Raw genomic sequence first — 26,715 nt, 5'->3', positions numbered from 1 at the left:
TAATAAAAGCTACCATTTACTTATTGAGCACTCCTCACATGCCAGGCCTGCTAAGCACCACATAGCATCTTCTGGAGGTCTGTATTATAATCCTCATTTTACAGATGAGAAAATTATTAAATCAAAACCATCACACAGCTTACTTAAGTTCTCACATCTATAAGTGGAAACGGTGGGATTCAGGCCTGGCTCTTTCCAGCCCCAGGTATCATGCTCTTTGCCATGCACCAATGTCTTCTACATTACAGATTATTTACTTAAAATATGGAAGGTTAAAAGATCCACCGTTTCCGTTCAATACCATTTACCACCATTTCATCACTCGTTGTAGTCAGACATTCCTCTTACAGCCTACAGTAAACTCCTACAGATACTATTAAGCCTGTATCTCTTTACCTAACTTCTAAAAGCTCTGCTTTCACTTCTGGGGCTAAATAAAATCTGCAGCTTTCCATTTTATTTTATTTCTCAAATACCTATCCCAATTCCTCTTTGCCTCTTTTCCCCAGAAACAGATGTCTGATTTTTGCTGTGATGCATAGAGCCACGTAGAATGAAATAATTCCTTCTCAGGGAAATACCCTCTTGGGGAAACCTAGATTTCCATGAGAAACCTAGAAATGAATTTGACAGACGGTGTCAGATTCATTTTTCCCTTTCTCTTCTTTCAAATTGTAAGTGCTCTCTACCGGAAAGGCTGCATTTCTAACCATTAAAATGCCCTTCTATGAAATTAAGATATTTCTTTTTTTTCTTTAAGTTTATTTATTTTTAGGAAAGAGATTGCGAGCAGCGGAGGGGCAGAGAGAGAGGGAGATATGGGATCCGAAGCAGGCTCTATTCGGACAGCAGAGAGCTGGATGCAGGGCTCAAACTCAGGAACCTTGAGGCTGAAGTCAGATGCATAATCAACTGAGCCACACAGGCTCCCAAAGGCTGCATTTCTAACCACTAAAATGCCCTTCTCTGAAATGCCCTCTTAAATGATCTGCTTGCGGTGATGTGTTGGGTGCGTGCGTCCTGCGGGCCCTGCTGAGTGAACCTCATGAGTGGAGGTCTCTCGGGGGCAGGTAGTTCCCACTCTGAGGAATGCAGAACAAAGTCCATTGTGGCACTCCCCCCTCCCTTCCTGGGACAACAAGGCAAACTGTAAAGAGACATGAACATGCCAGTGTTAGATCATCATCTCCTCCACAGCAGAATGGTCTTCCTCAGCCACAAATTCCTTAAGAGAAGGAGATAATGCAAGTAGAAAGGCTATTTGCTTTGTTGACCAGAACCTCTAGGCCAATGGACTCATAGACCCTCGTACTGTACTGATGTCAGCCATTTTTCATATGTTTCACATATAATACATCTTTCCGTTAGTCCTTTTCAATATTCGTGAGCAGAGATCTAGAAGATCACAGTTCAGAAAAATCACCAGATTGCCCAGTATTCCCAGGTCCCCTCTAATTCAAGCCATGAGGAACTGGCCATCTAATAAGATTCTCTGTCCCACCTCTGTTGCATCTGAACAAACTATATACTCCTCAAGAATCTATTGATATTAGCAATTTGGGTAGAGCCTTAGAAATTCTGGCACTTTAGCAACATGGCCGAAAGCCCAGGAATCAAGAAACAGATGTGGTCTGAAAATTCTATGCAATGAAACAATTTACCAACACTGAGAAACCTATAGAGATGATTTTGAAACACAACTTCTCACATAAGGTACCTGCCTTCTAATGACTGTCTAAAGTCAGTACTGTTCAGAACTGTGGCTTCTCAGCAGGGTGATCAATAAACCTACTTCAATCTGTGGACTTCCCAGACCATTTCATTTTTAATTTCCCAAAGAGTAATACACCCCAAAACTATCAGCAATTGCTATTTTTTTAATTGAATGTTTTGTTACATAATAGGAAAGGCCCCAAATCATCAACAGCTCATTTATTTCTTCAACAACTATTTATTGAAAGTGCATTCCTGCCCTTTGCTAGAAACTGGGGAAACAAAGATGAAAAAGGCAAGCTTCCTGTCTTGAAAAGAATGCTGAAAAAGTAAAAATTTCCAATTTTCATAGATTTACTGTTATCTAAAATTATCGCTTTGCCTTCATGTATATTTGTCTTGTTCATTTGTTCACTGCTATACCCCAAATCACCCTGGGAGGCATTGGATACATACTTATTGAATGAATGGGTGAATGACACAAACTTTGCCAACAACTACTTTTGACCTTGGCCAAGTCATCATGGACCTCAGATTTCTCACGTGTGTAAAAATGAGTTTAAAAGGATTAGGTTAGGTCCCAAACATGCGCTGCACAGAATATTGGTTCTGCAAAATGTAATACGTTTTATTGGAGAAAAAGGGAACCTATGGTTAACTGAGTTCGAAAACCAAAAATATTACAAGGAAAACAGGTTTCTGACTGCAGGCTGTTCAGCACTTCACATGCTAATACATGAGGAGAATCTCCCCAGGAAAGTCCTATGGGAGTTCCCTCCTGCGGTGAGGCTACCAGACCCTTAATTCACAAGAGTCTTCTTCAGGCAGCTCTCTGGGTCTCTGGTGCCTAGCAGTTCAGCACACATTTTAAGCTCTTAATAAATATTTGCTCCACAGGCCTGTAAGTCTCCTAACAAAAGGATCTCTTCTCCAGAGTCTTCTTTGATGTTAACTATTCTCATTGACCTAAGATCAGTCCATCGTTCTGTTTGGCTCTGACTTTGAACAAGTGATTCGCCCTCTCTAAGCTTTGAGTTTTCTTATCTATACAATAAGATTATTAATAGTGGTTAACTGTGAGAAATAAATAACATACCATACACAAATCCCTCTGCATGGCACGCATTCATATCTAACTCCTCAATATCATAGGCAGGGAATCATTAACTTAGAATGCCCAACGTCTTTTCAGTAAAATATGTTGTATCTTCTCTCCTGAAAAATCACAAACTGAACTTCCCAAGGCTAACTTAATTCCCCCAAGGAAGGATCATGGTTCAGAGGATCAAAGGGGTCCTCTTTAGAAACTAGATTCAAATCATTTCACTGCTGGAAATCACAGATGACAAAGGGCATGGAGCTGACTCTGTGACTTTCCAAGGCAAGAATGGCACTTGGAATTCTCGCTTAAGTTCAGATATTTCAACTCTTTTTCTGTCAAGCAAATGTATACTTACTTGGAACAAAATGGTTTGTGAAAATGAACAACCACTGCAGTTCAATTTACAGAAAAAAAGGGGGGGGCATCTCTAGGATGTGCTACATTAGCTGGGAGGTGGGGAGACGTTTTCAAGGTATATTTTGGGCAAAGGCTTCTTCAAACTCTAAAACCAAAATTCACAAAAAGCACATGACAGCATGATGGCACCCAGCCAAGAACAAGAGCCCCTGCTCCACCCCCTCCCCCTAGGAAAAGCACATGGTGAGGAACTTTGACATCTCGGATGAAATAACCCCCAGTCACCTCACCCCCTTGGCAGCGACCAATGCTGAGAATGTGTCACGGCTCCCTCCAATGTGATACCGCCCTCCTTCAGATGTCAGCTAAACCAAAGCCACTAGGACATGGAAGAAAAAAAAAGAAAAGAAGAAAGAAGCCATGAAGAACACTGTAGACTAGTCATAAATAAAATGACCAAGGATTCTATTTTGTTTTGTAAACATGTTATGGCCTGCAAATATTTTCAACCCTTCCCTGAGTAGAAAACAAGTATAAGTGGCATAAAATGCCTTTTCTATAATATCTTCACCCTTACCTGCAATTATTCTAAAGCCCTTTTAATAGCTGTCACTTGTTCATTTCTAGGCTGTAGCAAATTACAGTTAGAGGAGATGGCTGCTGACAGCTCACTTCTGCAAACGGCACACTCTCTTATTTCTACAGGGTCTGTCTGTGGTCCTTCCTTCACGGCACGGCCCCCATGAGTATGAAAATCCCTCCACAAGGAGCAATACAGACAACAGGGTCCAGGTCTGCCAATTGGGGGCCCTCGATTACTCCAGCTACCTCTCACAAGACTTCTGTACATTCCTCCCCCTGCTGCAAAAGGGAGAAAAATCAGTTTTCCCCATATGTACTCTAAACACATTTTACCAGTATGAAGGATGCATGTTTGGGAAGCTGTGTGTGTGTGTGTGTGTGTGTGTGTGTGTGTGTTGAAGGAGGATGGGGACAGTGATTTCATTTGAAAGGAATTAATATTCCAGGTATTGTTAACATAAATGTCATCCTCTTAGGGCACACATCCCAGGGAAAAGAGAACTGGGTCAAAGGCACAAAGCAGTCCATAAAAAATAAAATATTTTTGAAGCTAAAATAGTACCTAATAAAAAAATCTGAGTGATCACTTTTGGCACCTGGAAAGTGGTACAGCCTGTCCCCAAAAATTAAAATTATATGATACAAAAATAACTCTTCAGAGGAGCGTTCAGAACTCAGGCTAATGAATCCAGTTATGTTGCTTCTTAGTGGTTTTGACTAAAAGGAACACTGGACTCTGGACGGGAACTGGGCAGAACCAATAAACAACAAGAGCATATGCTTGGAGCCTTATCACCTCTGCGCCATCCAAAGGACAATCAGAAACCAGATCGTTGCGATGACATTTCTTCTTATAACACTGGTTCCTTTTCCAAGTCAATATGTAGCCTAAAGATCAAAACAATCAGACGGGAATGCACATTGGAAAGACCCCTGGAGATCTTTTACAGCCTTTATGTTTTCAAAAATTCAAAGACTCGACAGATGAAAAGCAGAGTGAACACAAATTAATTGCTGCTCAGAAAATGAGCTTTTTTACTTTTTAATTAACGTTCTGTCCTTAATCCAAAAGCAGAAGTAAAACATACGATGTACAGTGCTTACGCACCGCTTAGGGTGAAATGTTACCTTTTCCCTCAGGCTTTCTTTACCAGCATCCAAATGTTTAAATTTAAGATGCAGACTTGGCAATGTGTATAGTTCAGTGATGCAAATAGTGTGGGATGGCGCCACCCAGAACTCCTGAGTGGGAGGGCGACCAGGAAACCAACTTCCCTTTTCTCAGTGTGACTCCATTCTGTCCTCAGGAGAATTGGGGCCCACGTATTGTGGGTTGTCTTTTTCAATTGGGGAAGGGAGGAGGTAAAGAGAGGCGAATGCCAACTAATATCTCGGAAGTCCCTGTGTTTGCAAAACACCTGAGTTTAAGCTATCAGTTTCCAACGTGTCTCCTTGTCCCCGCTTCTTTCAGCAATCCCACGTCCATCCTGGGGCCTTGAGGCTAAAGGAGGGATGCAGGCTCCTCTGTAACAGGCAGATATTTGGGTGCCAGAGCCGACGCAAATTAAGCAATTCAATGGGCAATCCCAAAGATGCTGGAGTGATTTTTTGGAAACATCCATGAAACCTCTTCAAGGAGTGTTAACAGGCCGTGAAAGGAGCCACTCTACGGTTTTCCCACTCTCCCATCTTGCCCTGTGAACACCCCCCCTTTAGGCATATTCTCCACGCCAAGCAGTGGGCAGGACACAGAAGATGCAATGGCCAACACAGTGCCATCATAACGTTCAGAAGCTCCAGAGCCAGTATGGGAGACAAAAACATACACAAGTACACAGTGATGAGTCTTGTTAAAGTTTTTTGGGTTTTGTTTGTTTTGTTTTTTCCATGGAGGCAAGGCCTAATTCCCTATAAAGAGCCAATCAGTCAGAGGTCAAAAAGGCCCTCTGAAGGAGATATTTAAGAGGGTGTTAGGTTGTAAAGATGAGGAGTGGAGCTATAGGGAAGAAGGGGAAGCTAGAAGTCATCCAGGGCCTTCCAAAGGATGCTTCATATGAAAATCAGCCAGGGCAGGGAGTCCTTGTATAAATACAAATTCCAGAACCTGCCCAGAATCAGAAATTCTGAGGTTGAGGGCCCAGATTTTAATTTTGTTAACTGCTGAGATGATTCTGAAGCAGCTGCTCCATGGTTTTTTGCTTGGGATTGATCCATCGTATCTAGCAGCCTCCCTCCACAGTATAGCTAAGGAAACTGAGGCAACCAAGGGAGGCCACAGATTATAGTCCTAGCAGCCATGGAACCAAGACCATGGCCTCTTGATCCCAAATTCCATGCCTGGACCACCAGAGCCACGGAGCTCACCAGTACATCTTCCATAAAGCAGGCCTTTGGCCAACAGTGACAGTGGTCAGTGCCTACGTGGGGGTATTAGTCACCCTGTATTATGGGTGTCCCCTGGAGGAAGCCAAGTCCCTCCCTGTGTATCACACTTCCCTGGCATTGAGTGTTTGAAGAATGAGTCAATTAATGAAGTCCACAAACAGAGTCCACAAACAAGACTTTCCACAGCATCAGCTAAGTACTAAGAAGGTCACCTGTCCCATACAGACTTTATTTCTCTAAAGACAGAAAAATAGGACCCAGGAATCAAACACTGGTTCTTGAAAACATAGTAAACTTGAAATTTAAGTCCTAATGCAGAGGACAGGAAATGTGAAATTCTTTTGTAGGCATTACTTATTTTTAACAAAATGGCACTTTTTCCTACAACAGTTAAAATCGAGCCCGTACTTGAGGGACTTCAGCAAACCTGAAGAGAATGGGAAGCTAACCACAAACAGTGCATCCTGTAAGTCCATTTGTGACTCCTAACTCCATCCCTTCCATCCAACCAACAGGCTTAAACACACAATTTTGGAGAAGAGGTTCAAAACGTGTACACCCATTCATATCTACTTCACACCTGCTGGAGCCCAAAGAACTCCATTCCTTGGGGACATTTTCATTTTACTGTGACAACACATGAGCACCATTTCCACTTATACAGGAGGGAACAGGAGTCATGAGAGCTTAATGAATTTGCCCATAGCAAGGAGATGATGAGTAATTTCAACTTCGATCATTGTGGCTGCGAAGCTCTCGCCTGTGTTGCTTCCCCAAGCCAGTTCACTGAAGTGTCTAAGGGAGCAGACAGGTCAGCCCTTCAGCCAGTCAAAGACTCTAAGTACTTTCTAGTGCAGTATGGTTACCATATGGACAGCAGCGTCAAAGACCAATCAGAATAGTTGGATTCACAGAGACTCCTGGAGTAAACTGCAAGTGAAAAAGATAGAAAGCCTACTAAATTCTTACTTAATCTGTAGAAGCAGAGAATATGTGAGTCAAGGGGACAAAAGTCTAACCTGAATCATAAAAAGTCATAGCCTCTCCATCAATTCCCGTGCTTAAACCAATTTATAGGCCCAGAACCCCTTAAATGAAGGCGAGACTGGATCCCCTTGAGGAAGGACCCTGGTAGATTGCCAAAAATTCATACTATTAATCTTTCTCCCAGCCTTCCTCCAAAGGGACCTACAGCCTTTCACTAGGGGGAATGTGAATTAGGGAAAAGGAAATAATCAGACCTTCGAGGGACTACCAGTCACCAGCTCTGAATTGGCACTAATTCCAGGAGATCCAAAATGTCACTGGTGGCCCACCAATCCGAGAAGGTGCTAAATGGAGTTCAGGTGATCAATGGAGTTTCTTAGCTCAGAGCCATCTCACAGTCTATCCAGTGGGTCACAGAGCCCATCCCATGGTTAGTCTCCAGCTCCAGAATATATAATTGAAATACACAGACCCAGCAACTGGCAGAATCCCCACACTGGGAGAGTGAAGACTGGTTTGCTCATTTTATCAAGGGAGAAAGGGGCTGTGGAAGTTCTGAGAATGCGGTTCCAAAGGCCTGAATGTGCTCTACTTTCAGAGTGAACTCGGAACACTTAAGTTTGGGGTTTACTGTGTGTGTGCTATTTGTCTTAAAAGAAATGGGCTTGGCTCAGGTCTTGAACATCAGGATTAATCATTCCAGCAATGAAGAGCCATGACACTTATCAAGTTTCAATTGCTAGCTGAAACCTTTGATAGCTGCTAGAAAAATAATGTGCAATTAGAGTGCAGAAACATAAATTATCAAGGCCACGGTGCTCTCAGAATGTACTAAATGAAATGTGGGTAACCACATATGTGGTAGGGATCCCAACCCCCAGTGTATGTCACGAATGCCTGGTCGTCCACAGGCACTGAAGAGGAAGGAAAAGAGAAAAAAACTCTCAAGCTTCAACATTGGCTGAACTGTGGGGATGAAGGCACAAAGAGGATAGAAATTTCAGGGTTGAAGCCAAGAAATGTTTTCTACATTCTTACAAGTTATGGTCTCTAATATCTATGCCCCACAGGCTTTTCAGTGATGAGGAGAGAATTATAAATACCTACATGAGGTATAAATACTTCGCAGACAATAACGCAAATGACAAAACATTGGTTTCCTCCTCTGGAAAGTTCATTACATCCAAGGTACATTTGGGCACAGTGGAATGACAGCAAAGCAGTAACCAGGGCCACCACAGGATTAGGGCATTGCAAAGCCAATGGCCATTTGTCTCCCCACATCTGACATCTGGTCTGGCCCAGGACTCAATCACAGTGACCTCCAGCAGCAGTTGTCTTCAGAAGAAATGAGTACAATGAGAGTTACATCCCTGAACCACGTGTCCTTGGGCTCCATACTCAGGGACAAAGAAGCCATTTGAAAGGGCTCTTCCCAAAAGGACTGTAGGACACAGTGCTCATCTGCATACATAATTGTGCTTCTCTCTGAAAACATACCACGGAGTGGCTCTTACGGGCTCAGCACTGGGAATATGTACCTTCGTGACCGCCAATCTACTCAGCACAGAGAAGCACCGAACATGTCCTAGGAGGGGATACCAGGAAATCAAGAAGGTTCCCCAAGGAGGTGACCACTGAGTTGTGTCACGTGGACCAGAGGGAGACATGGGTCCAGGGCACATTACTCTCTGAGCACCCGCTGAACTGTCTGATGTGTTCTGTGACTTCTTTTCTGCTCTAAGTCTGTCCTTAATATTCATTTCAGCCCGATTTCACCTGAGCCAGAATTTTGGCCTCTCCTAATCTCTGGGGAACAGCCGAAAACAATCCCCTTTTATGGTAACTATAGACTGGTCTCACCTTGGCAGAAGGTGCTCAGTCTGGTGCTGTAGAGGGCAAAGTAAGCAAAGCCAAGCAGGGGCTTCTGAGGCCCCTCTTCATCTGGCCGGCCTCCCCCACCTCCCCCCCGCCTCCCTGCCTTATAACCTCATTTGGGACTTACATAAAAAAGATTCTTATTAAATGGCAACACAATGTAAAGTAAAATATCAGAGACACAGAGGGAATAAGCCACAGATCTGAGAAAACAGCTGCATATGAAAGGATTAGGAAATAAATTAGAAGAAACTCAAAGGATTTAGAATCCATTTCAGGTGCACTAGAAGAAAATCCCTCCAGTATCAGGAGAACGGGTCCAAGTTAAAACTCCGACAGTAAAGAGGCTCCCTCCTCTATTGGCAGCCTCACAATGTTTTACCTCAAGGTTTATATTCTTTTTTCACTCCTTAGCACTTTTGGGGACAATGCTTCTCAAAGTGGAGTCGGGACCACTGGCATCAGAATCAACTGAGAAACCTGCTAAAATGCAGTTTCTTGTTCCCAGTGAGTCTTAAGCATTTTGAAGGCTGAGAACCACAGAACGAGGCACTGTGCAACATCCATGTTAAATCATTTGGTTAAACTGCTGCTTAAAATTTGAAGGAGACACTAGTGACTACATTGATTCTTTTAGAAATGGTTAGATTCTAAAAGTAGTGAGGCACCTGGGTGGCCCAGTCGGTTAAACATCCGACTTCGGCTCAGGTCATGACCTCACAGTTCATGGGTTCGAGCCCCTAGTCGGGCTCTGGAGTCTGCTTTAGATTCTGCCTCCCTCTCTCTCTGTCCCTCCCCCACTCTCTCTCTCTCTCAAAAATAAGTAAACATAATAAATAAATAAATAAATAAATAAATAAATAAATAGTAAGAGTGCATCCACATTGTGACCAACTTTAAATAATGTAAAACTTACTATAACCAGGAAGATCTTTGCAATGCATAAATCTGATCACATCACTCCCTCGGGTAAAACACTCCAGTGACTTCCCACCACTCTTCTGATAAAGACCAAAACCCCTGATCCCGAGGAGCCCTCCTCCCCAGTCTACTCCAGGCCTGGAGTGCTCCCTGCCCTGGGCACTGTGGTCTCCTGTTCCTTTAACGTCCGTGTCTGCTCTTCACATATGCTAGTCATCTGCACAGACTCCTCTTTTCCCAATAAAGTCCATTCTCCTCTTCCCAGCCCTCTCTGACAACATTAATCCCCTGCCAGGGGCCCTTCTAGCATCAGTGTCTTTCCTCCCCAGCCCTTCAGCATCAGGACCTTAAATGTCACATTTATTTGTGTGATCCTTTGATCAATGCACCTTTCTTCCACTAGTGAATGTCTAGGCAGCCTAAAAGCAGCAATAGGTCTGCTATTTTTTGTAGGAAAAAGACTCACCACTGTTTGTGTATCACATAGTACACCCCATCGTACTTGGCAGGTCCTCAATAAATATTTGTGGGTAAACAAATGCATTAAAAAGTATTTTAAAAGGAAAACACTGGAGGCAAAATCAGACCCATAGTAACCATCAAATATACTATGATCCTTCTCCTAAAAATAAGGGGTTCCAATGTCTCTGGTACCCTGAAGACTAAAGTCCTGTGGTAGTGTCCCTTCCCTGTATATGATACTAGATACCTTCTTTGGCACTTCTCACTTCAAATGGATAAGTCCCGGGGTGCCCGCGTGGCTCAGTCAGTTAAGCATCCGACTTCAGCTCAGGTCATGATCTCACGTCTCATGGGTTCAAGTCCCACATCGAGATCTGTGCAGACAGCTCATAGCCTGGAGCCTGCTTCAGATTCTGTGTCTCCCTCTCTCTGCTCCTCCCCCACTCACACTCTGTCTGTCTCTCTCAAAAATAAACAAACATTAAAAAAATTAAAAACAAAAAACAAAAAACTAATGGATGAGCCCAACTCTACATAACGCAATTGCCAGAGTTTGAGGGAAGAGTGAAACTCAATGTTACAACTGCTATTATGTCATTTCTCTGGGCCTTGCATTGATCTGGTTATGAATGATTACCCTAAAGCCTGTTCACTGTCTAAAATATGTATTTTGAAATAAAAACAAACCTGGAGATTTTCATGATGACTTCTTATATTTTTGTACCCCTTCACGTGCCTTATCATGATCAGCTCCAGGCGTCGATTCTCAGACTGCTTCATGACACTTTCATATGCCAGAATTGTTAGTAGCATATTCAAAGATTTAAAATGGCTCTAAACAAGTCATCAAAAGTCACAACTTCTGGGATGCCTGGGTGGCTCAGTCGGTTGAGCATCCGACTTTGGCTCAGGTCATGATCTTGCAACTCGTGAGTTCAAGCCCCGCATTGGGCTCTGTGCTGACAGCTCGGAGCCTGGAGCCTGCTTCGGATTCTGTGTCTCCCTCTCGCTCTGCCCCTAACCCACTCCCATTCCGTCTCTGTCTCTCTCAAAAATAAATAAACATTAAAAAAAATTTTGTTTAAAGTCACAACTTCTATGACAGCAGAATCATGTCTCACGGGAATATAAGTGAATCCACTACTACCGTCCTCGTCTTTCTGCCATCTTGCTTGCAGTCAGCCCTTGGGTCAGGTGATGAACAGTCTGCCACCTGACTGTGTTCTGGCACTAGGTCTCATGGCAAATTGTTCTCCACCCTTCACCAAGTAGCATGGCCACTCAACACAACATCCCAACGTAACAGGTTCAACTGAGGCAAAAATGAATTTGACAAATTGATGGAGACTTGGCAGCAGGAAAGTTAGCATTTGGTGTGCTGCAGAAAAGAGCACTGAATTTGGATCTGCATGATGCTGGGCAGCCAGCCTCTCTAACAGACAAACTTCGTCACCCATAAAATGGGTACAGGGCAAATCAAGGTGTCTGAATCATAGTTAAACTGATACGCAGTTTGCTCTGAATGTAATTCTCCAGTTATTTACTATAAATCTGTGTTTCACTACATAAATCTCTTTATGGGTCTTTAAACATTTATTTAACATTGGATCCTACTTAAAGTTACACACCAATCCTAATACACGGTGTAGAGGTATTGCTACACAGGTGACAATCCAGCACCTGAATCATCCATACTTATCACCCTGCTTGGGAGAAGAGATAGGGACTGGAAATTTTATTTTACACTGAGAATAGGGTGCGATTTGTCACATACCAAACAAGATTTGCATCTAGAGGGGATATGAGTGACTTCTACAACTACAGCAACGGGAGGTGGGGAAGCCACACTCTTTCGAAGCACAAGTTTAGAGAAGCAGTTTCCGTTTCGCATAGTTCTCTTGCACACTTCTACGTCATGGCAGTTTAGCGTCTGCATTGAGGTTGGTTTTTTTTTTCAATCCACTTCGTGAAGGCCATTACCAAGTGACAGGTACATGTGCTACTCCTTAATGAGCTGGTGGTGTGTCTGTAAGCCAGTTGTTGCCTTCCTGGAGGCACATAAAGCAGAAAAGTCACCCAAACAACTAGGAAAAGCCAGAAAAAATAAACAGAAATGGAAACAGGTGGCTTCTACTTAGGTGGCCATAAAATGAATTGTCCAACCTGAGACACTTTTGAAAGGGAGAGTTGGCATGCTTCATTACTCTGGGCCAACAGATCGATGCTGGGTCACACTCAGGACTATAGTCATCCTACTTTTATTTTTCTGTTTTAATCCCCAGAGTATTTCCTAATCAGGTTGACAGGTTCAGATCAAAGAAGAAAGATTAACACTTTACTACCACCCACCTGCCATTGAACATTAATAGGTCCCTACTTACTGGAATGTTCCAAATGATTCAAAAAGAGACGTTTACAAAGTGTTATTGGAACCACTGAATTTCCTTAATAGGCAACACAACCGATGAAACCCAGTTCAACTGAATTAAATTCCTGCCATTTGCTCTTCCACCAGTACTCCACTAAGTGGGGCATTTCTCACTGGGCTCCTGTCCACACTGGGCAAGTGCAAACATCCCCCCCCCCCCCCCAGAAAACTGGAATCAAGGAAAGGGGAAGAGTCCCAATTAGCAACCTCCATTCTCTCTACATGAAGCAAAATAATAATAAAATAACACAGCAAAACCCCACGTTAGTTCCAAGTGAATGGGAGAAAGAGATCTATTTACAAGAGCTTTTACTTGAGGACCTCAAGTTGCTAACAGGATTCATTAGGTCAGTTCTTTTCATTCACAATTGATCGTAATTTCCCCTGACCTGTATTTCAGCAGCTTACCTCTCTGTGTTCTTGAGCAAAAGAGACATAAATCAAACTAACAGTCTAGCCAGGACCTTAACAGGAATTTCCTGGGCTATTTACAACTCATAGAGAAGATGAAATAATAAATGTATGTCTTTAAAGGATTTTAGCAAGATATTTGAATAAAAAACCTGAATAGTAACTATTTGAATTAGTAATAGTAACATCAGTAACAACAGCAAATCCAATGCACTGCTTCTGGGGTACCCTACTTTACAATCATCATTACATTTAATTACCTCAGCAGCTCCAAGAGATAGGGACTTAGATTACCTCCCCTTTCAGATACGAAAACTGAGGCTGAGAATGATAATTAACTTACACCAAGTCATTCAGCTGATAAAGTCAAAAAGATACCTGAATCCTCAGCCAGCAAGTATTTATTTATTTAGCTTTAAATCTCAAAGGCTCCTACTTTTTCCCTTCTCTCCAAAACTAATCAGTCACTAAGTTTTGTTTTGTTTTGTTTTGTTTTGTTTTCATCAATATCAATATCAATATCCTTTCTCTCCAACCTCCATCCAGCCTTTGGTTGGGGGTGGGGGGTTGTCTCTGGAAATTGTTTCCTTAAAGGAAGAGGATGGCCCACTACTCAGACTAGAAGGTAGGGTAGAGAGACCTGTTTTCAGGTTGCATTTACACCACAAGCATGCTGCTTTACTTATTTATTCATTTGCCTAAGACTGCATGTTTCTCTGGGTAGCCGCAGAAGGAAGAAGCTTACAGCTTCCGTCTGTCCTTGGTACCTCCTTCCTGCTGCCCCCTCTCATCTACCTTCCCTGGGTGCCCTGGCAGTTATATTTCTCATCAAATTCCAATTGTGTCTTCTCCTTGCCTAAAATCCTTTGTTTTTCCTTTCCATTCAATCTAAATGCCCAGCTCCCAGAAGAGTTGACACAAGGCCTCTTCCAGACTTTCTCCTGACTATCCTGATTGATGTATTCCTTGGACATATCATGTGTTTTTTTTTTCTTTTAATACTCAGCTTTCCAGATCTTTCTCAAAGTTACTTTATTGTGAACTCTTTCCTCTGTGATCTGCAAACACTCTACACATACATTCATCACACTCCATTATGACTATCTGCTAATGGGTCTGTGTTCCACACAGCCCCTCTTCCCATATGGCTCATATGAAGTGGATCTTATAATGTCCAAGAAGTGCCTTGACCTCAGAACATGAAATGCAATTAAAACGGTTGCTGAATAAACAAATGAATGAATGAACGAATAATGTAAATAATGTGTTATGGTGGGTGCTATAAGTGTAGCAATATTTCAATGTGAAAACATTTATATGCATTTAAGTGTAAGCCACACATTTATTTTTTAAAGTATACTACAATTAACAAATAAATCTTTATTGTGCTTCTCTCATATAAACCCAGGCAAATGTTTCCCAAAACTCTCCACTGAAGAATGGATAGTAACTGAGAAAATAGTTCTAATGAGTTGAAGTCACTTCGTGGCAGTAGAGTAAGTCCAAAAATGATGGAAACATTCATTCCTTGATAAAGGTTCTGATTTAACAAAATTTGTACTGACTTGCTGTAAATATGACAAGCACTGAAGAAAATAAGATTTAGCAGCTGATATAGTAAGTGTCTACTTCTAAGACCTTTCATTATTAAGAGAGCTGCATAAATGTATGTGTATGTGTGTGTGTCTTTCTCTCTCACACATACATACACAACACATGCTTACTATTAAGTGTATGATAGAATCAACCCCTTCCCCCAAACCTAAATTTTTGAGTACTCAGTCACTTCCCACAGAGTGGCCCACAATTGGAATAACTGGGGCACAGGGTCTACTCTAAAAATGCTCTAAAAACGGTGAGGCGGGGCAAGGGGCGAAGGTGGTCAGGAGTCAAGTAAAAACCAGGCTTACTGAGTGTGATTGGAATTCACTCTTCACTCGGCCAAAAATACGCAATCTAACCAAAGTCCTTCCACTAGCTCTACCTCCCAAGCCACATGCCTTTTCAGGGCCACGGGCAAAGCCAGCTGTGGCTCTGCATTTGGATTAAAGAGCCTGAAAACAGGAAAAAAAAAATATTTTGAAATGCATTACGCTTCAAAATTAAGGGTAATTGTGTGTAGCAGCCTGGAAAATATAGCTCATCTAGTACTGCTCAGCCACAGAACCCCATAGCACAAAATGCTGGCTCTCTAAACGTAATTTCAAACTTTAAAAAAAAAAAAAAGGCACAAAGGGCGGAAGGAAGGGTGGAGGGTTGGCATAGGGCTGTGACTTATAAGAAGGCTGCTGCCTTGGGGAGACATAGCCAGCATACAAGCCAGCAATATTTCTACATTGCTTAAGCCACTAGATGATGCTCTGCACTATTACTGCAGCCAAACAGTGAAGGTAAATAAAAGGTCGACAGATAATTACATAAGAAAATAAATGTGGCAAGATTAGGACAGAAATCTAATGGATAGAGGGGGAAAGGACTTCACATACAAACGTACCTTAAAGCTTTTCCCCTGACCAGTACAATGTCCTGGTCACACTAATGGAATATCAATATCTATTACTATCCAACTAGCCAAGGTACATTTTACAAGCAATGGAGGAGGTATTTCACCCTGTTAACTCATTCCCACACAGACACTTCCTTAATCTTGTGACAGAGGCCTCTGAATGTAGCCAAACTGAGCTTTGTTAACCACCTTCCTCATTTCGTTTATCATATTCCCATTAGGTAGAGGTGATGGTTAAGGCAGCAACCAGTGGCCAGAATTCCAGACCTTCTGTGGAAACTGAAACATAAAGTCATGAGCTGCTAGGTTTCTTCAGCCACAGCAGACCAGGAAGAAACACACATGAAATTCAAACTTGAAAGGGAGCTGGGTTAGGAAGACAATTGTAAGACAGGAGGGAAGGAAGCTCCAGAGGAAATTTGAAGATCTAGGGAAAATAAAAGAACATATAGGGTGAGGCCATCTATCTGTGAATACACCACCTCAGGGTCTAAGAATTCACCAGTATGGAGAAAACTGGGGCACTTACAAACTGCTATCAAAAGTCTAGCCTGTCAGACAGCACACAATTAGTCTAATTTACGTAAGGAAACAAAACAATGGTTCTCAATTGGGGGATGAGGGGCTGCCCTCTCAAGAACAATAGGCAATGTCTGGAGGCATTTTTGGTTATTACAACTGGGTGTTGCTCCTGGCATCCAGAGGGTAGAGGCCAAAAAAAGCTAGTATTTCTTAACAATGCACAGGACAGCACCTTCAACAAAGAATTATCCGGCCCCATAGGTCAAGAGTCCTGAGGTTGAGACTGCCTGATATAGTCAACATAAAACTGGCAATAGCCAGAGGTTCCTAGGTGGCTAAGTTGGTTATTTCGGCTCAGGTCATGATCTCACAGTTCATGAGTTCAAGCCCCACATCGGGCTCTGCGCTGACACTGCAGAGCCTGTTTGGGATTCTCTCTCTCCCTCTCTCTCTGACCCTCCCCCACTCACCCTCTCTGTCTCTCTCTCTCTCTCAAAAATAAATAAACTTAAAAAAAAAAATAAAGGGCAATAGCCTGCAAGGAGAAAAAGAACAGAATCAGTAGCTTCAGCATCACCCAAGGGAAAAACCATTCTGGTTGAAGACTCCAGTCTCTGGTTCCCTTAGTTGGTATTAATTTATGGGGCAGAAGTAGCAAAACTTAAGACTAGATGGAAAATGCTGTTAAATGTATTCCCTACCACCGTTCGGTCCCTCCCCACCACCAACTGGTTCCATGCTTTTGCTTTCACCATGACTCACCCACAGAGAGAGAGGAAAAAAAAGTGTTCGCTAAAGAATATGTGTCTATTCTCCTTGGCAAACACTGTTCTCATTTTTGATTAATGAATTCCATTCTGGCTTATATGCTCCAATATCATGAGCTTAGGTGATGGGCATGCTGTCCCCCCCACTAGTTTAGCTTCAGAATGAGATATCCAAAGAGAGGCACCAACTCAGCAAAACTTGGTCTCAGGGGCAGAAAGCACATCCCTGGGAGCCATGGCAACCCAAAGCACATCCACTGGAACCCAGGGCACTTCTACCAGCATACAGGAGGGAAGTGCTCCCTGGATGCACTGCAGCCTAGCTCAACATGGGGCTTCTGGCCTCAGGCCAGGCTAGTACAAGAGAACCAACAAGAGCAGGAAATCACCAAAACAGGCATCATGGTGCACGGAAAAGGACCAACAGGGGAAGAAGAGTCAGGAAAGCTCAGATCTACTCTCCAAATATCCCTGTGACATTTCATTCCTCCAAGCCACATCTGTAAAGTAGGATAATACTCTGCTGTCTATTCTCCACCATTTCCAAAGCAGCATTCTGGGAAGAAGGGTGTCAGCTCTTGATGCAAGGAGGAAAATATCGCACGGATCCTGTGACTCCAAGACCACTGAGGCAATGCTCAATCAGGGCTTACCTAATCATGGTACCCTCCAACCACTGTCCCTTACCCAACAAGGACAACCCACCCAACACACAGCAGTCCTGGAGTCCAGCAAGTAGTAAACGTTTTCTAACTGAGGGAAGTTTTATTCCCTGAATTAACTGTTAGAACTAAAATAGCCAAAACTGTAGCCTCAATTCCTAAAATTGAAGTTCCAATAATAATCTTGCTCAGATTCTGGAAATCAGTGTTTGTGGGGGCCTAGAACACTGACTGGGAATCGTCATCTCCTTCTATTTATACATGTGACTAATCTCTCCACTCAGCACTACGCCAGGTTGTTGCTGTGGTTAATTCTATTTAATGTGCTAGCGTTCCCTCTCCCACACAGATTCCTATTGGATACTTCACTGTTCACTTCCTTAGGCCAGTGACAAAATTCTGGTCAAACTGTACCTGCACTTATCCTGTGAAAGTTTAGAAAACACAGTTAACCTAACCCCGGATCCTAACAATGTTTTATGGGCCTCAGGACTGGTTATTATAAATAAGTTAGAATTGTTAATACTCCCACGACCTAAATTATCCAGGAGATTGAAAACCGCAACCCCTCTGTGTGTTATGCATGCAGGGATGGCTTCGCTGTACCTAATAATGCTGTGCTGAGCATAGTCAAAGGCTTTCAGGGGCCACATGCCTTTCACGGGAGCCACACTCTCTCTCCTGGATGGTTGGTCTTTAAAATCTTTGTTTCGGATGGTGCTAAAGTTCTCACCCTTTTTTCTTCTTTGGTTGGCCAGGCCCAAGCCCAAGTCCTCTAAAATGTTTTATTTAGAAGTACCTTAACCAACACTTAGTTGGTCAAGCATCTTGAGTCTTGATCTCAACTCAGGTCTTGATCTCAAGGCCCTGAGTTCAAGACCCGTGCTGGGTTCTGCACTGGGCATGAAGCCTACGTAAAAATAAATAAATAAAATAAAATGTTTTATCTAATTATGTATCACAGCAGCGTGGCTGCCACAAGAAAAGATGACTAGTGTCTTTGCAAATGTCCAAAAATAATTAAGATAGGCATATGGGGAATACCGGGTATAAAATATGAAAGGAAAAGTTGATTAAGCTTCCAAAGACCTCCAAAGCACTAAACTAAAACTTGGCCAGAAAAGAATACATTCATTTTATTCTAAGTAAGGTTAAAGAGTTATTTCCGATGAATCTACTGCCTCACCATATCGGTAAGTGACAAACATACCAACCAGATTTCCAGTTTTGCCAATATGGCAGAATCACAGCCAGGCATATCATCAAGTTCTATAAACAGTAGCATTTTAAAAGTTAAGTCAATGGCTAACACTTTCACTGCATCTAATTGAACATTTGTAAATAGCAGCTCTTGCAGGAAATTAAACCAATAGCATTGGTAAGGGGTGGGAGCAGCTAAATATTTCTTAAAGTATGGCCTTGTGAACCACTTTCATCAGGATCTCTGGCAAATTGGTTGAACATGTAGATTCCTAGGGCCTCCAGAGTTATTAAAATAGACCTTTTAATAGACTTTTTTTTTTAACCTTAAGCAACGCATTTGACATTAAGATTCAGTGTCTCTTTTGTAAAACACCCTATTTTCCATTGTACCCTTCTATTTCATGTTTTAAACTGCTGGTTTGGACATGATAAATTGATATTATGGTCTACTCCTGGACTGCAACCCCAAACTTCAAAAATACTAGACTAGCTGACAAGAAGGAAGCAGAGATGGAGTTGCATAATTAGCAGCAAACACTTGAGGCTTTGTGATGTAGACAGGGTTTAGTAATTCCCCACCTTTTCCCAATTCAATAGAATGAATGTCTTAAAAACCAAACTACCCACCTGGATGGTTTCAGGCATTAAAAAGTTGTGGCAGGCTTCCTGTTACAAACCTTAAGGGTACCCAGTGTCTTAGATCAGAACAGGAAATGTCCTCCATAGGAATGATTAGCTCTAAACCTTCAGTGTTAAGAAAGATGGTAAGGTAAGCAACGTGTGCACTCAGTAGAGCCCCTTGGCACACCCCAGCCACATCCTCTCTGCAAGGGCTTCAAAGCACTCTCTTCCTCCACCTCTCCCCACCCATTCACAACAAACACCCAAAGGGGGTAAATTACTTTAAACCACTTAAGTATTATCTTATCTCAATACTGTAATTTCATAAATGCTTATGATTTAGAAGCACTATAGAAGCCCCTCATCTGTTTTCTCCCTTTCATTTTTCTTCTCCTAGACATTTGCTGCTTCTCTTCTTCCTTACGTCCTCTCCTCCTCTGCCTTCACCTCCATCTTCTGGGAAAGCAGAACAAGATATAGTGGCTATCTGACTTCACCCCACTCACAGCAATGCCCTTCTTCCTGAGGGGGTATTTCTTTGAGTAAAGCAACACGTACTTTTGCAAAGACTTTCTCCAAGGAATATGATAAAACAAACACCAGATCAGAAGTGGCTACGTGTTATCAATAAACTATACTGGTCTTCCACTCTCTCAAGGAATCACCTCTCTGTTCCTTTCTTCAGGCTAAAATTCTGAGTCTACTCAGGGCAGAAAGAGGTCTGCAAGAAGAATGGCTGGGCATGGTAGGAAGGACAAAGGAAAGAAAGAAAGCAAAAGCCTGTTACCTGGGTTCACTTGCCACTGATGCTGCAATATTTGCCTGGTATATTTCCCATAATAGGCATCTCTCGGTCAGTACATCAGTCTAGGTTCTGGACCTATACACAAGTCAAGGTCCCTACCCTCATGGAACTTCCATTCTAATGGGAAAACAGACATAATCAAATAAACAAATGAATATGTAATGCCAGGGGGTAACAAATGCTGAAGGGGGGGGGGGGGGCGCGGAACTGAGTTACTTAAGAGGACCATGGAGTGGCTGGTTGCTATTTTACATGAGGTCAGAAAAGGCTGCCTATAAGCTGACAACTGGGTAGAAGAGACCTGAAGTGTGCAAGGGAGTGAGCCATCTGGACATGTGGGGAAAAGCTCTTTGTGCAAAAGGAATAACATATGCAAAGGTCCTGGGGAAAGAACTTGGTGAAAAAGAAGAATGTAAGGCAATCAGATTGGCTGCAGTTTTAAGAAAAGTAGGAATAGGACAAGGGGATGGGGGCGGGGGGTGAAGATATGGCCACTAACAGGACTACCCATCCTGTAGCCCAAAAAGGGATCCTAAATTCCACCAGACCCAGGTCTGGGACTGCCTCACGACTTCCCCTTCCCGGACACCTGCTAACTTTTTCCCCAGTTCCCTTCCCTCCAGACCCCACCCCCCACTGCAGAGTTCCAACACTGCAGGTCAAGTCATTCCCTCACAATTTCCCAAGACAACCAGTCCATCTAATTAAAAAAAAAAAAAAATCTGAGTAATAAATGTACTAGGAAAAAAGGCAACATTTAACCTGTAAGCCCTCAAGAGATAGGAAATGTACCATAGTAAAGAGCAGAAGTTCAGAAGGGCAACCATAAAAAAAAAAAAAAAAAAAAAAAGTCTGCCACCTGACAGCAGGGTATCTGGGCTTCTGAGTCCCCAGTTCTGTAAACTGGGAAACAAAAATCCTTGAAATAACCTTGGGAAGTGGGTATGGAGGGGAAAAATGAAAAACCACAACCAGAAGAGGCCCTTAACAATAGCTACTGCCAGCCTTTTGATCTAAAAGTGAACCCCAGTGGGGTTATGCCCCTCTAGTTCCTAAAGTTACCCTCAAATGATTGATGCATAAATGCATATCATTAATTACTTTTATTTTATAAACAAACAAACAAACAAAAACCTCCGAAATTCTTCCACCGCTAGCCCCAAGCCACTAGCAGCGATAACCTGGGAGCCTGCAAGTCCCTGCCTCCGGAGGCAGAAACCCTGGTCTCAAGCTTCTCTGAAATCTTAAATACAGCGGATTAAGTCCGCATCCTTCTTGGCCAGCGGTGTTAGCAGGCCCATGGTCCGAGGCACAGGGCTGCACAAAATATGCTCAGTGAGTCCTAAGAGCTGTCCAGAGGACCCCAGGGCCAGGTCACTGGGGGAGGCCAAGCCCTGCAGCTTTAGGTCAACGCAGGTCCCACCGCCAACAACCTCTGCCCGGAATTGCCAACTTCAAACGTCCGGCCCCCAAGCGGGAGAGGGTCACTTGGCGGGAAGTCCCAAGCTCGGAGCCCCTCACGATCACACACACACACACACACACACACACACACACACACACACACGCTCACTTGCTCACACGCTCGCCGCCCTCGCGCGCGCCCGCGACACAACACGGACTTCCCAACCCCAAACACACGCGCGCACCCCAGGGCTGGCAGACTTCTAGATTTCCTCTTCCTCAAAGCTACTCTAGCGATCTCCGCCGCCCCTCTCAGCTCGGATTCCAGGACCCCCAAAGCTCCGTTGGCCCCTACTCTGAAGGCGCGCCGCGTGCCCCCCCCCCCATTCCATGCCAGTATCTCCCATAGAATCCCCCTGCCCCCGCCTCCTTCGTTCTGAGTCCCAGCGGGAGACCCCGGCATGTTCCCAGGAGGCGAGTATTTACTAACTGTCGCCCCTGAGGGTCCCAGCCGCCCCAATCGCTTCCTCCTGCCCCTTCGGGCCCTCCATCCCTCTAGCCCATCGCTGTCCCCTCCCAAGAGCGCGATCGCCAAGGGATTCCCTCCCGTCTGCGAGTACCAGAGAAAAGCCGGAGCCCGAGCTGCCAGTACCTTCCCAGGCGCAGCCTCTCGGATCTCCAAGCCCCCAAATCCCACACTCCCCTGTCCCCTGTCCCCCCCGAGCCAGCAGCGCAGTCCTTCGGCGGCCCCCACCAGCCGGCCCTGGCCAAATCGCCTCCGCGGGTTCCCGGGCCCCGGGCCCTGCTCTCCATCTCCCGCGCCCCCTCCCTTCGCTCCCACTCCCACTCCCACTCCAGCCGCCCGGCTCTACCCAGACTTCCCCAACTGCTGAGCGCCCCGGAGCGCCCGCAGCCCTCGCCCCGCAGAGCGCCGCGGCTACCCCTGCTCCAGCCGCGGAGCCCCCAGGGAGGAAACAAAAGTGTCTCCGCGGCGCCCAGAGTCCCCCAGAACAGGACGCCTCCTCCAGTGCCCCAGCCTCAGCTCCCTCCCCGGCCGCGCTGAGGTCAGCGAGTCGGGGCGCGGCGCCAATCCAGGAAACTTTACGAACCTGCCCGGGGTCGCAGGACAGCGGCGGTGGCGGGGAGGGTTCCGTGCGACCAGAGCTCTGGCGACCCGTGACCATTGAAGGGGGGCCAGAAGCTCTGTCCCTCAGCTACGGGCCGCGGCCGTATGGGTGGCTCTGCCTCTATCCCGTGCCCATCCTCGCCCGCGCACACGCACTTACACTGGGGATCCGCCGGCTGCTGCGCCGCCGGCTGCCGCTGCTCTCACTTCCTCTTCCTTCCTCCTGCTGGCCAGAGACACATTTTGCATCTGCAAGGCATCCCGAGATCAACCGCGAACTCTCCTCCCGAGCGGACGCTGCAGAGTGGCCGCCGCCGCCCCCGGCACCTGCACGCCGGCACGCGTGGTTGGCGCTTTCACCTCCCGCCCGCGCCCTGGAGCCTGCCTACTGCACTTTGCCTGCGGGGTGGAGGGTGGAGGGAAATGTCCACGACTTTTTGAAGTCCCCCTACTTAAAAAGAAGAAAAATGTCAAACACCGTGCACGCCTCAGATCGGCTATAAATAATATGTGTGCAGAGCATGACTTCTCGGATGAGCTCACACGCGGCGCTTTGCAGGCACTAATTAACTCCGTCACCGTCATAGCGCCACCTCCGGGAGGCCGAGAGCGCGTGGCATCTTTTTATAAGCTTTCATTTTTGGCAGCTGGTTTGGAATTTCGAGGGGAAACTTCGGTGGGCTGTTTTAAAGCTACTTTAAGAGGCTGGTGTGTTTGTTCTGACGCTCTGCCTCTACCCGTGAGCAGCGTGGCAAAAATAACAAAACCTTTACTCCCTCTTATAGTCACCTATGCATTTACACTATTTATTTCTAATCAATTAAACCAGGGACTCCCTAATTTTGCATAACTTTTCATAAAGCAAGACGTTCTACCCCCAATTTGGTATTTGGAGTACGTTATTTAATTAATGCAACCTACTTTTGTGACTTTCAAAGCAAAATTCAAACAAATGAACTCCCAGTGTAGCTGCCAGAAGGGAAATGACAGTCCTTGGAAGGTTGCAGGAAAAACACCTGCTCTCTCCAAATTCAGAAGTATATACGTTGGCTCTACCAGAAAAGACAAAGGCAGTTGTTACTTCAAACTGGCAAAGGAGGTAAATCAGGAGCAAGGAGGCATTGGAATATAAGGTGGAAGGTAAAGGTCCTCTTTAAATTGCAATCCCACTCCCTCCCCTGCCAAGAGATTTAAATTTTAACCCTGTGCTGGCTCCTCATTAGCAGCCAAGAGCCCCGAGCAACTATCACTTTAAATGTGGCTAGTCCTGAGATGTTATGAAAATATAGACACAGAACTTAGTGTGAAAAACAGAACGCTAAATACCTTGTTAATAATTTTTGTGTTGATTACATCACTTGAACAAATGATAATAGTTTAAGATGTGATGAGTCAGTTGGGTTATTGTATTGGGTTAAAATATAAGTATAAATACATATATATGTAATAATTAAAATATTTTCAATAGCTTATTTTTACATTTTTAATGTGGCTAATAGAAAAAGTAAGATTACACATATGGCTCTCATTAGTGGCTCACATTATATTTCTAATGAACAGCCCTGATCTGACCTCTTATTATATGCATAACCTCTGAAGGCAATATTAGTAGCAGGAAGACTTGGGTCCAGATCATTATAAGCCAATAACTTAAAGTAGGATGATTCCAGAAAAGTAATCAGCCTTCCTCATCTGTAAAATGATAATGATATAATAACAGTAAATAGGTAAGTATCCAAACGAAATAAGTTAATAAGCAGCCAGTAAAAGGAACCTTTACCAATGATGCTATGAGCACTTGTAATGGTAACTATGAATTTGATCCACAACTTTTTAGCTAAGACATATAAAGACTTCAACTATAGTGCAGACATCATGAGCACTCAGTAAATGTTAGCTGTCATAATTGTTCCAAGAGTAAACAGGGAACTCTGTGTCTCTCCTTGCACAGCAATTAGACAAATCCACCTCCTTGTACACTTTGATCCCAGCTCTGCCCTCTGCAGTTAACATGGAATAAGTCACATCCCTCTTCTAAGAGATACCCTTTTTCAGATTTTGAAGACAGACACTGAATTCTATCTAAACATTCTCCTGAGGATTAAATGCTCTCTGTTACTCTAACTTCTATGGTTTCAAATCCTATGGTTTCAAATCTCTCTCATCTTAACCATCTTTCCCTTGAAGGACACCAGTCTTGATCCTTAAAAAAAAATCAGTTGTCATATAAATTAATTAATTAATTAACCATTACAAACAATACAGCTAAATCTTGTCAATTATTTTTCGAATGCATCTATCTCATTGCTGATCCAATTGCAAGGCAAAATTCTTTGTTATGTTACTGTTAGGTCATGTCTGTGTTTATGTGGTTGATCTCTGGGACCAAAGACCCTGGTTCACCTTCTCTAAGTCTTTTTGAATTTGATGCAGTCAGGCATCAGTGTCTCCCCACACCCACAGATTAGGTGAGAACAGATCAGGGTTCTGGAAAACACCCCACTAAGTGGCTTCCTCTGCCATGATAAGGATCAGAGTCTTTGGATTCACTAGTTCCTCTCACTTTTATTCTATAAATGCTATATAGTGAGACCCTGGTCTTAACCTCCAATTTTTTTCTTGTTAAGCTTTGGGTCTCAGGGTCTAACTGAGGTTTCTTCTTTGGTCATCCAGATTCTAACTCATCCATTCACTTTATCTATTGCCTACAGTATTAGGAGGCAAAATATCCCCTTCTTTCTATCTAGAACCTGTATTTCTAATCTGTTACTAATAAGGTGTGGGGTCCAGGCAAACCCTCTTAGAGAATAGCTCACACTCTGGATTTGTCTGTCTCTTGTGGTGTGATTTCACTTACCCCTTTATCCTTTGTCCTTTTTGCTATATGGATTAGGGCTTCAGGTTAAACATTTTTGGTAAGAACATTTCATGAACGATATGGGTACTCGACACTACATCACACTGGTATATGCATTGTCAGTCTATGCCAGTCTTGGTGGTACTAACTGTAACCGCCTGGGAAATGTCACCACCAAGTGAATAACTCCAGTGAAAAAGTAAATTTTCCCTTTACAAGTAATAAGAAATCTGTGATAGGATACTTTACACTGTGCAAATATCCTATTCCAGAATGATCTTTTAACCAGCGGTTTTAGCATCTCCTAGCAATCCTCCCCACTTAATTTGATTCCTTCTCGCTTCCTATTTACTTTAGTTTATTTCCCCAGTTCTGAATCCCAGTAACCATATCTTACTTCTCTCCCACCTCCAGGCCCCCTGGCATTAGTATTCACCCCTACTCTCACCTGGTTTTGGACATCTGTTCTTATGTTCTCTTTCAGACTGAACTCATGCCTCCAGTCCTATTGTCTTTGTTATGCTCCAGTCTTTCTCTCTACAACCAGGGAAGTACTGTCTCCTTCAAGGGTAGAGGGGATTTGGGGATATGTATTAGGCTAAAGGGCTTATTTCCATCTGGGCATGCCATTTACTATGTCAGCACTCCATACTTTTGGGAGGAGTAGAGAGGGCTTCCAGCAGGGCATCAGTAGAAAATAGCACAGTGTATCTTGTCATGAAAGAGTCCCAAGAAAAGCAAAGAAAATGTTCCTTGTTTGCTTTCTGCTATTGGAGGTAATTTCATGTCTTACCAATTAGTGGAATCAGAGAGAATTTTCCTGTCAATTTTCCTGCAGAATTTCCACACCTGCAGTCTCCACATTCTTTGCTTCTGCATATACAGGGCTAAGTTCTCCTTCAGACCCAAAGAAGAACAGGGAGCACAGCTGTGTAAAGATCACAAACCAGAGCAGCTGGATGACTCAATTGGTTGAGCGTCTGACTCTTGATTTCAGCTCAGGTCATGATCACCAG

The 26,715-nt window shown here is 43.8% G+C and overlaps 1 protein-coding gene across 3 annotated transcripts in view; it reads right to left on the bottom strand.

Annotated features, from left to right (window-relative positions):
- Positions 1–26,511, bottom strand: part of ELMO1 (engulfment and cell motility 1) — a 538,367-nt gene extending 511,856 nt beyond the window's left edge. The window contains exon 1 of one of the 3 annotated variants that reach the window (XM_058728689.1): positions 26,493–26,511. The gene's annotated coding sequence lies outside the window, so the exon portion shown is untranslated. Of the gene's footprint in view, positions 1–22,825; positions 22,963–23,002; positions 23,132–26,492 lie in introns of those variants that run through there. The other 2 variants (XM_058728687.1, XM_058728686.1) reach the window with 2 other exon arrangements.
- Positions 26,512–26,715: the final 204 nt, after the last annotated feature.

The sequence above is a fragment of the Neofelis nebulosa genome, chromosome 4, assembly GCF_028018385.1.
Source record: "Neofelis nebulosa isolate mNeoNeb1 chromosome 4, mNeoNeb1.pri, whole genome shotgun sequence".
Taxonomy (NCBI): domain Eukaryota; kingdom Metazoa; phylum Chordata; class Mammalia; order Carnivora; family Felidae; genus Neofelis; species Neofelis nebulosa.
This window is presented reverse-complemented; position numbering and strand designations above follow the sequence as displayed.